Source organism: Triticum aestivum, chromosome 7B (assembly GCF_018294505.1).
Source record: "Triticum aestivum cultivar Chinese Spring chromosome 7B, IWGSC CS RefSeq v2.1, whole genome shotgun sequence".
Lineage (NCBI taxonomy): Eukaryota > Viridiplantae > Streptophyta > Magnoliopsida > Poales > Poaceae > Triticum > Triticum aestivum.
The window spans coordinates 698075579-698087071 of record NC_057813.1 but is presented as its reverse complement, the minus strand read 5'-3'; the positions used below and the strand labels follow the sequence as shown (position 1 = coordinate 698087071).

Genomic DNA, 11493 nt, shown 5'->3' with positions numbered 1-11493 from the left:
CCAAAACTAAATAATTTCCTTTATGTTATATGGTAATAGGCACAGAATATTAGGATAATACATTAGTGCAAGCAACTTCTATCACACGACATCAGAATTGGAAAAGTAAAGCATTTATACATGGATAATGAAGACTAGGGTTCTCTTCACTCGGTTTCTACTTTTGACACTTTTGCAATGAACATTAAATGCAGGGAAAAACATGTATATGCCTTTATAGAAAAATTAATGTATGAATTTTCCCTAAGCCGTGTCTAAAAAATGCGTCCTAAAGACCATGTCATAGACAGGGGGACATGTTTTCACCTTGAAATGTTGTCTCGGGAAAAGATGCAACATCATATCAATAATATATAGAACAAAAATGCTTACATCAGAAAAACATAACCAAACACCATTTTGATCTCAGATGGCGACACAAACTTAAAAAATAGCTGGAGTAAAATAGAAGCCCCGACACGACCGTACTTCCAACTAGACTACATAAATCTGACAGTTTCATGGTACATTGTGCAAGAACAAAGGAATGGCACGTTAAAAGTGCCCAACACACATGCGAAAAATATCTCGCATGTAGGTTGGGTTAACCAACATAAGTGTCATTATCCATCCATGACCGCATCCTCTCCAATGAAATCCTACAACAAGAAAGAAAGTTTGATTTAAATACACATGTTCATTTCAAAATTTCATATGCATAGACTAGATACATGTCAAGGAGAAACATTCTTACTTCATTTATACTGACTGATGACAAGTCATTGATGCCATTCAGTTGACTACTAAGTGCTTGGTGATCAACTGTTCCTTCTTGCACATGGAAAATACCAGATGCATCACCGACATCATGCATATGGGTCAATGGGACGAAATCATATGTCTGATGGTTGGAAAGTGCAGAACTAGTTCTTCCATAGTTAACCATCTCAGTCTCTGCCACTGAAATTCTTCCTGTACCAGGTGCATACTTGCCATTTAACATCATTCCAACCGAGCCCATGTTGCTTGCTATGTTGAATGGCGCCATCTTCTCGCTGAAGCCTGCCACTAATGTAGTGATTGGGTCGCTGTAAACAAACTAAGGTGCTGCCATTGGAACACTGATGTTTGCATTCAACATCCCTATAGATCTTGGGTTGCTAGGTATGTTGAATGGAACTATATGCTCATTCAAGCCAGAAAATATTCCCATAGAGGGTGTCTGTGGTACTAAATACCCCAGCATTGTACCACCACTGATTAATGAACCCATGGACATACTCCCCTCGGTGCTTGTATGCTGACCTAAGTGAACCGCTGCACCGTAATGGTTCGGACTCCAGGAGGCGATGCCACCTGAGGACACACCCCACCTTTCATGCTCATGGTTATGCATAAAACTCTCCCAAATGTTCATGAAAGAGTTCCATCTTACACATGCATCACCAAGTGGGTTTGAGTTGACTTTTTTCAAGTACAATTTATACTTCTGAAATAACAATATAGACAAAATAAACATGTATATGAGATGCATCCTCATGGGGAATAGTAATGGTGGACATGTGGGAATAAAAACAACTGAAAGTGTTGCATGGGTTCAAAAAGTATGGGGCATGCATTATATAAGATAAACCTCACATTTTCAAGGACAAAAAATATTACAATTACACACATTTTCATGTTGAGTGCATTAATAAACCTTTGACTGATATGTTCCCCCAAAAAATATAAGCTCACACTTATATATGACAAAATGTTAGACTATGAATAAATGGAACACAAACATGCAACAAATAAAGAAAAGGGTTGAAAATAAACCTGTAGATGACTCGATACATTTTTTCTAGTGAGGTAATCCACATTCATGAGCTCCAGAATCTTTTTTGGAGTAGCCCCTACAGTAATGTAATCAAAAAATTGTTAATGGAAAATCCCAAGTAACAACAAGTGTTGTGTCATTTAATAAGGACATAATGTGTGTCTTACTATAAAGGCCGATCTGGTTGATAGCTTCCATAAACTTTGTATGCAGCTCGATTGTCCATGCCACTTTTGGCTTCTTCTGGGTAGCGGATGCATGTGTGCTCTCTTTGCTCTCGTCAGTATTAGCTCCATCGTTGCTCTTGGCAGCAGTCCCAAGCTGTGATCTCTGGTCGTCATCATCGTCCCTGCTGATGTGCCTTATTGCTTCAGAATTTCACCTGCTTTCAACATGCTGCCATATATTTTTTAGCTCGTTGGTATGCACTGGCTTCACCAAATAGTCACATGCCCCATGATTTATCCCCTTCATCATAGCCTTCTTTTCACAGTCTTTAGATAGCACTGCATGCCATATGACCTGACTTAGCTTTGGAGTTTAGTACTTCATGAAAATCTATGAACTGGACATAAAATTTTATACTGGTGCTTATAGACAGAAAATAGAATTCAATATTTTCCAAATGCGTCGGGCAAGTGGGGAAGCAAACATGTTTTCCACATGATTTTCAGATTATCATGACAATGATATAATTTGTGTTCCAGTGGAAATTAAATGGAAAAACATGCACACATTCAATTAGTAGTATAAAACACAAATAATGGATAAAAATAACCATGGCACAATGCCTAAACCATCATAACACCATGTTCTAACTAGGTAAATCAGATCATCACGTTTAAGTACTAGTGAACATGAAGATCAATTACTATTATTGGTGGTTTACCATGTTTCTCTAGCGCACTAGATAAAAGTGATTGGCTCGTGTAATGTTCTGAGCATGTTAAGCAGTCATACACATGGCAGCGCCATTATCTTAAGTATTTTTATTACATTTTAGGATAATAAGTATTTTTGGTTGCACTCGCCGGAAAAAATAATGGGACTACAAATTAGTGTCCTAGTTCAAAGTCAACAAAGCTTCAGGATTGTAGATATTTTACATGGTTAACCTACTCAATGTATCTGCTTTAAAGTGGCACTCCTTTATATGGTATTCTCAAGAGTAAGTACTTTTAACAAACAATCTCAAGCAGATTATAGATGGGTAATCCTTTAATAACGTAGATACAACATACGTACTTTCCTAATTGTATTACTCCTGCCACCCTAGCAAACAGGTGGTGCAATTCTATACTTTGTGTGATTGCAAGGACTAGGCATTTAATATTAGTTCAGAAAACAACTAAATATAATTTGGTCATATCACAAAATATAAATATATTATAATTTTGGTTCTTATGACTAGATTTTTACAATTGAGAGCATACAAAATTAAATTAAGTCCATCAATGCACCCACACCGGACACATACGAGTAGTGGGTCTACATTGCATAGGAGTGACACATACTCACACTAAGCTAGATTACCATATATATATTGTATGGATGGTATTGAACTCTAGACTTCAGGCACTACGTATTGAAGTTCTAAAACAAATTTATACTGAATCCAGACGGCATGTTTTAATGCAATTGGGACTTCAATTGATCAAAAATACAACCGGTTCCTATAGGGGGGGGGGTATCTTTTTGCCTACTTATAATTATATATGGTACACATGACCATGTTTATAGCATACTAAAAACAATCAACACAATTATTTAAGTCAATAATTAGTTGGATCTCATAAATCACATGCTACCACTTCCATTCCCCTGCCCCCACTAGCCATTTGATCGATGGATGAGCAATTAGGTTGGATCCCATTGGTTCGGGCAAGGAACCGATACCACTAGGGATCCTGTGATCCAGCCCCCTCCTAATTCACTAATGTGTCGATTCACCTCCGCTCTACTACCCGGCCCACTGGCCATCCGATCGGACAGATGAATGGTTAGATGGGATCCCGTTGGTTCGGGCTGAAAGGGGATCCCACTCTTTCGATTTCCCCAAAGTTAAAAATAGGGTGAGTGTGGCGTGCATGTGTATTTGGTTTCCTAAAATCGTGCTGAATATATAGGATCTCACGTGCTGCCCAAAGGAATGGATGTCCTCTCACTGTATATCCAAGATTCAGGATTAGATGTACGTTCTCAAAGAGAATTGTCAGCTCATACACACAAAAATAAAACTAGGACTTAGAATTGAGCAGTGAGTGTACTGATGATGGGCAGATCCATCTCGAGGCGGATGCGCTCGAGGAGCTTCAAGCTGTCCATGTCCTGCATGCCCCATTTGGGCAAATAAATTCTCACGTCATCTTGAGCTTTCTGACATATGCCCCATTTGTGGTGTGGAACGAGAGGATGTGTTCAATGCAATGTGCAGGTGCCCCCTTGCGAAGGAACTTTGGCATGCCATGGCGCTGGATTGGGTCATCCCGAGGGTTGAATCCGTTCGCAACACAGGGCCAGAATGTACCATGAAACTGTCAGATTTATGTAGTCTAGTTGAAAGTACGGTCGTGTCGGGGCTTCTATTTTACTCCAGCTATTTTTTAAGTTTGTGTCGCCATCTGAGATCAAAATGGTGTTTGGTTATGTTTTTCTGATGTAAGCATTTTTGTTCTATATATTATTGATATGATGTTGCATCTTTCCCGAGACAACATTTCAAGGTGAAAACATGTCCCCCTGTCTATGACATGGTCTTTAGGACGCATTTTTTAGACACGGCTTAGGGAAAATTCATACATTAAATTTTCTATAAAGGCATATACATGTTTTTCCCTGCATTTAATGTTCATTGCAAAAGTGTCAAAAGTAGAAACCGAGTGAAGAGAACCCTAGTCTTCATTATCCATGTATAAATGCTTTACTTTTCCAATTCTGATGTCGTGTGATAGAAGTTGCTTGCACTAATGTATTATCCTAATATTCTGTGCCTATTACCATATAACATAAAGGAAATTATTTAGTTTTGGATGTAGAAAATATTTATTTACCTTAATTGTGAAAGTCAGTGGTGCCTAACTTTTTTTTGTGAATGGTGGTGCCTAACTTAAACATCTGCAGTCAAGAATAGGGTTTATGAACGCATAGGCCATCATCACAACATCTTCAAACATCATGCAAATCATGCACCTGAATAATTATGTTATTAGATACAATATGATATCTCAAACCCTATTAACTTCATTTAAGGGATATGGTGCTGCTTACTACTGTTGTGGAAAATGCTAACAAAAACTCAAAAATGACAATGGAAGGAATCACAAGTAGAAAAAGGACCTTATGTGAGACACATTAGTCCCGGTTCGATTTTGGCCCGGTACTAATGGTATTATTAGTACCGGTTCGAACGGCTATGCATTAGTGCCGGTTCGTGTTGAACCTTTAGTACCGGTTCGTGCCATGAACCGGTACTAAAGGGGTGGTGGCAGGCTGGCGTCAGGCTAGGGCCCCACGAGCCCCTTTAGTCCCGGTTTGTGGCACAAACCGGTACTAAAGGGCCAACCGCCATCGAACCGGTACTATAGGTATTTTGGCTGGTGCCCATAACAGTAGCACAGGTCATCGATGCGCGCTACTGCTATGGTCGCCAGTCAAAATATCTACTGCTAAGTTCTACTACCTATAGCACGGGGTGGAAAAACATGCTACTGATAAAAGTGTACACATAGAAGAAATAGCAGTAGCGCATTTCTTTCAACAGGCGCTATAGATCCTTAAGTAATAGTAGCGCTGGGTAGACGACCGGTGCTGCTAATTTTTATTGATCAGGTGGTGTGGTGTGGCACACACTAGTAGAAAACAGGGCTACCGTTCGTGCCAGGCCAGCCCATTAGTCCCGATTCTTCAAGAACCGGGACCCATGGGGGGTATTAGACCCGGTTCGTGAGCCCAGGGGGCCGGCCGAGGCCTCGTGGGCATTGGTCCCGGTTCATGTGGAACCATTTGTCCCGGTTCAAGCCACGAACCGGGACCAATGGTCCTCGCTCCTGGCCCACAACCATTGGTCCCGGTTCGTGGCTTGACCCGGGATAGAAGGGGGGGCTTTAGTCCCGGTTCATGCCACGAACCGGGACAAATAACTTTCCTATATATACCCATCACCGCGGCAGAGCACTCCAGTGCTCTGTTTTTTCAATCCGGCGAGGAGAGGGCATTTGGGTGCTCTAGTTCACCTCCTATGCACATGAGGTGTTCGATGAAATGCCCGAGCCACACTAGTTAAGCTTTCTCCTCTTGAAGCTCGACCTCGGAGCTCCATTTTTTCGAGATTTGTCTAGATTTAGCGGTCCGTCACGCCCTGTCCCCATTTTCATCGCCGTTGATCGCCCGCACCGATCTCGTCGCCAGCGCCACCGTGGTGAGCCTCTTGTTCTTATCTTCTTTCTGATACTTGTCTGATTTTCTTACTTTAGGTAGATATTTGTCTGATTTTCTTACTTTTGACACATATAATTATATATAATGCACGCAGATGAACCGGCAATGGATGTATGGTGACAGACACACCTCCGAGTACATTAAGGGCATGCATAATTTTCTCGAAGTGGCTGAGGCAAACAAGCAGAATGGTTTTATGTGTTGTCCATGCACTAAATGTGGGAATACAAAGTCTTACTCTGACCGGAAAATCCTTCACACCCACCTGCTTTACAAGGGTTTCATGCCACACTATAATGTTTGGACGAGGCACGGAGAAATAGGGGATATGATGGAAGACGGCGAAGAAGAAGAGTACGATGACAACCATGTGCCCCCTGAATACGGTGATGCTGCAACGGGGGGAGCTGCTGAAGATCAAGCGGAACCAGACGATGTGCCCGATGATGCTGCAACGGGGGAAGCTGTTGAAGATCAAGAGGAACCAGACGATGTGCCCGATGATGATCTCCATCGGGTCATTGTCGATGCAAGGACGCAATGCGAAAGTCAAAAGGAGAAGCTAAAGTTCGATCGCATGTTAGAGGATCACAAAAAAGGGTTGTACCCATCTTGCAAAGATGGCAACATGCTACGTCTTGAGCTTGCGTTGGTTTTTCTTCAAGAGGAAAGGGTGATGCACCACAGTAGCATAAGTATTTCCCTTAGTTTTTGAGAACCAAGGTATCAATCCAGTAGGAGGCTTCTCAACAAGTCCCACAAACCTACACAAACAAACAAAGAACTCGCAGCCAACACAATAAAGGGGTTGTTAATCCCTTCACAGCCACTTGGGAAAGTGAGATCTGATAGAGATAATATGATAAGATAACTATATTTTGGTATTTATAATATAGATGCAGAAAATAAAGATGCAAATAAAAGTAGATCGGAAGCAAATATGATAAGAGATAGACCCGGGGGCCATAGGTTTCACTAGTGGCTTCTCTCGAGAGCATACGTATTACGGTGGGTGAACAAATTACTGTCAAGCACTTGATAGAAAAGCGAATAATTATGACATTATCTAGGCATGATCATGTATATAGGCATCACGTCCGCAACAAGTAGACCAACTCCTGCCTGCATCTACTGCTATTACTCCACACATCGACCGCTATCTGCTACATCTTGAGCTAGCGTTGGTTTTCCCCGAAGAGGAGAGGGTGATGCAGCAAGTGTAGTGTAAGTAATTCCCTCAGTTTTGAGAACCAAGGTATCAATCCAGTAGGAGGCTCCTCAAAAGTCCCACGCACCTACACAAACAAACTGAGAACTCGCAACCAACGCAATAAAGGGGTTGTCAATCCCTTCACGGCCACTTACGAAAGTGAGATCTGGTAGAGATAGTATGATAAGATAAATATATTTTTGGTATTTTATAATATAGATGCAAAAAGTAAAGATACAAATAAAAGTAGATTGAAAGCAAATATGATAAGAGATAGACCCGGGGGCCATAGGTTTCACTAGAGGCTTCTCTCGAGATAGCATAAGTATTACAGTGGGTGAACAAATTACTGTCGAGCAATTGATAGAAAAGTGCATAATTATGAGATTATCTAGGCATGATCATGTATATAGGCATCGCGTCCATAACAAGTAGACCGACTCCTGCCTGCATCTACTACTATTACTCCACACATCGACCGACTCCTGCCTGCATCTAGAGTATTAAGTTCATAAGAACAGAGCAACGCATTAAGCAAGATGACATGATGTAGAGGGATAAACTCATGCAATATGATATAAACCCCATCTTGTTATCCTCGATGGCAACAATACAATACGTGTCTTGCAACCCTTTCTGTCACTGGGTAAGAACACCGCAAGATTGAACCCAAAGCTAAGCACTTCTCCCATGGCAAGAAAGACCAATCTAGTAGGCCAAACCAAACTAATAATTCGAAGAGACTTGCAAAGATAACTCAATCATACATAAAAGAATTCAGAGAAGATTCAATTATTATCCATAGATAAATCTGATCATAAACCCACAATTCATTGGATCTCGACAAACAAACCGCGAAAAGAGATTACATCGAATAGATCTCCACAAGAGAGGGGGAGAACATTGTATTGAGATCCAAAATAGAGAAGAAATCATCTAGCTAATAACTATGGACCCGTAGGTGTGTGGTAAACTACTCACAACTCATCGGAGGGGCAAGGATGTTCATGTAGAGGCCCTCCATGGTCGATTCCCCCTCCGGCAGAGTGTCGGCGAAGGCTCCAAGATGGGATCTCGCGGATACAAAAGGTTGCGGCGATGGAAATTGTGTTTCGTGGTGCTCCTGGATGTTTTTGGGGTCCGTAGGTATATATAGGAGGAAGAAGTGCGTCGGTGGACGCCCGAGGGTCCCACGAGACAGGGGGCACGTGGGGTCCTCGGGAGCTTCTTGACTTGCACCCCAAGCTCTCCGGATCTTGTTCGTTCCAAAAATCACGCTCCCGAAGGTTTCATTCCGTTTGGACTCCATTTGATATTCCTTTTCTTCGAAATACTGAAATAGGCAAAAAAAACTACAATACGGGTTGGGCCTCCGGTTAGTAGGTTAGTCCCAAAAAATGATATAAATGTGTAGAATAAAGCCCATAAACATCCAAAAGGGGTAATATAATAGCATGGAACAATCAAAAATTATAGATACGTTGGAGACGTATCAAGCATCCCCAAGCTTAATTCCTGCTCGTCCTTGAGTAGGTAAATGATAAAAAAGAAATTTTTGATGTGGAATGCTACCTAGCATAATTCATAATGTAATTTTCTTTCATGTGGCATGAATGTTCAGATCCAAATGATTCAAAATAAAAGCTTATAAAACATAAAAAATAATAATGCTTCAAAGCATACTAACAAATAATCATGTCCTATCAAAATAGCATAGCCAAAGAAAGCTTATCCCTACAAAATCATATAGTTAGGTCATGCTTCATTTCCATTACACTAAATACTCCCATCATGTACAACCCCGATGACGAGCCGAGCAATTGGTTCATACTTTTTAACGCGCTTCAGCTTTTTCAACTCTCACGCAATACATGAGCGCAAACCATAGACATAGCACTATGGTGGTATATGGTGGTTGTGAGGACAAAAAGAGGGAGAAGATAGTCTCACATCAACTAGGCGTACTAACGGGCTATAAGGAGATGCCCATTAATAGATATCAATGTGAGTGAGTAGGGATTGCCATGCAACGGATGCACTTAGAGCTATAAATATATGAAAGCTCAACGAAAGAAACTAAGTGGATGTGCATCCAACTTGCTTGCTCACGAAGACCTAGGGCATTTTGAGGAAGCCCATCATTGGAATATACAAGCCAAGTTCTATAATGAAAAATTCCCACTAGTATATGAAAGTGACAACATATGAGACTCTCTATCATGAAGATCATGGTGCTATTTTGAAGCACAAGTGTGGAAAAAGAGATAGTTGCATTGTCCCTTCTCTCTTTTTCTCTCATTTATTTTTTTCTTCTTTTTTTTATTTCTTTCTTTTTCTCTTTTTTTTCTTTGGCCTCTTTTTTTTCTTTTTCTCCTTTCTCAAAATATTTTCTTTTCTTTTTTCTTTTCTCATTTTTTTTCTTTCTTTTTGTAAAGTTCGAAGTCTCATCCCGACTTGTGGGGGAATCATAGCCTTCATCATCCTTTCCTCACTAGGACAATGCTCTAATAATGAAGATCATCACACTTTTATGAATTTACAACTCAAAGCTAGAACAAGATATGACTCTATATGAATGCCTCCGGCGGTGTACCGGGATATGCAATGAATCAAGAGCGACATGTATGAAAATTATGAAGGTGGCCTTGCCACAAATACAATGTCAACTACATGATCATGCAAAGAGCAATATGACAATGATGGAATGTGTCATAATAAACGGAACGGTGGAAAGTTGCATGGCAATATATCTCGGAATGCTATGGAAATGCCATAATAGGTAGATATGGTGGCTGTTTTGAGGAGGGTATAAAGGGTTCAATACCGGCGAGAGTTGCGCAGTAATAAAGGCTAGCAAAGTAAAAGGATAAGTGTGCATATGTCCATGGACTCGCATTAGTCAAAGAAGAACTCATATACTTATTGCAAAAGTCTACTTCGCCCACTACAAGAAATATGTCAACTTATGACCACCACTATTGGTCACTGAAAGGTCACAAATTTCCATTTATGACCTTTTTGTGACCAAAAACAGAAGGTCAAAAGCTGGGCGTCGTAAACTGACTATAGCGACCTTTCTTCTGGAATGGTCGCAAACGTTTATGACCAAAATACGTCTACTGTGGCATTTTGGTCACTAGCAACCTCCCCAGGCCACGTAGGCATCCAGCGTGGCAATCTGACGTGGCACAAGATTCAGCCCGGTCCAGTTCGGTTTTGTACATGGGCCTAGCCCATTAATTCAGCCCATTTGGTATATTTATTTCTGTTAATTTTTTTCTGCTACATGGGCCAAGCCCAACTGGTCAGCCCATCATTTTTTATGCACGTTTGGCCTTTCAAGAATATATGTACAATTTTGTGCAGCCCATTTCTAGTTTACATTCAGCCTTTTTATACATTCAAATATTAATTCAATCCTGGAGTTGGTCCAGTACTCTTTTCAGCCCATTCACATATTCATACATATGATCCACCTTTTTGACAAATTTTGCAAATAATTTCATATTTCAGCAGTAAATATGTTTACATCACAGGCCATAAAGCCCTACAAAATAGTATCACTTGTTCCTATGTTGTCCTAGCTTAGAGCTCTTGTAATAGCATAATCTTTACATCATTCATTTCACCAACATACTATCATATATACTACAAATATACTTCTGACTTCTTCACTTCCAGGCTAGAGCTCTTGTAAATTTTTGTAGAGGATGAATGAAGCAGCATGACCTTGTTGAGCAGCAAATCATCAGCATCATCCCAGGTTGGATCAGCTACATCCCCGGTCGTCGCCATGACTTGAGCAGCAATATCTCAGGTTGATAACCAGAGCCTGCAACAAGCAGCAGCTAATCCAGCACTCCTACAACATTAACTACTCCAAATCAACAGCAGTTTCGATCAGCAATAGTACAACATATAGTATCAGCAACATTAACTACTCCAAATCAACAGCAACTACAGCATATCAGATCAACAACTACTGCAGCAGATCAGATCAGATCAACAACTACTACTACAGCAAGATCAACAACAACTACTATAGCAG

General features: G+C 40.7%; 1 pseudogene; it reads right to left on the bottom strand.

The window, feature by feature from the left end:
• Positions 1 to 1078: 1078 nt before the first annotated feature.
• LOC123158504 (two-component response regulator ORR24-like) lies at positions 1079 to 11240 on the bottom strand (annotated as a pseudogene).
• Between the last annotated feature and the right edge of the window lie 253 nt (positions 11241 to 11493).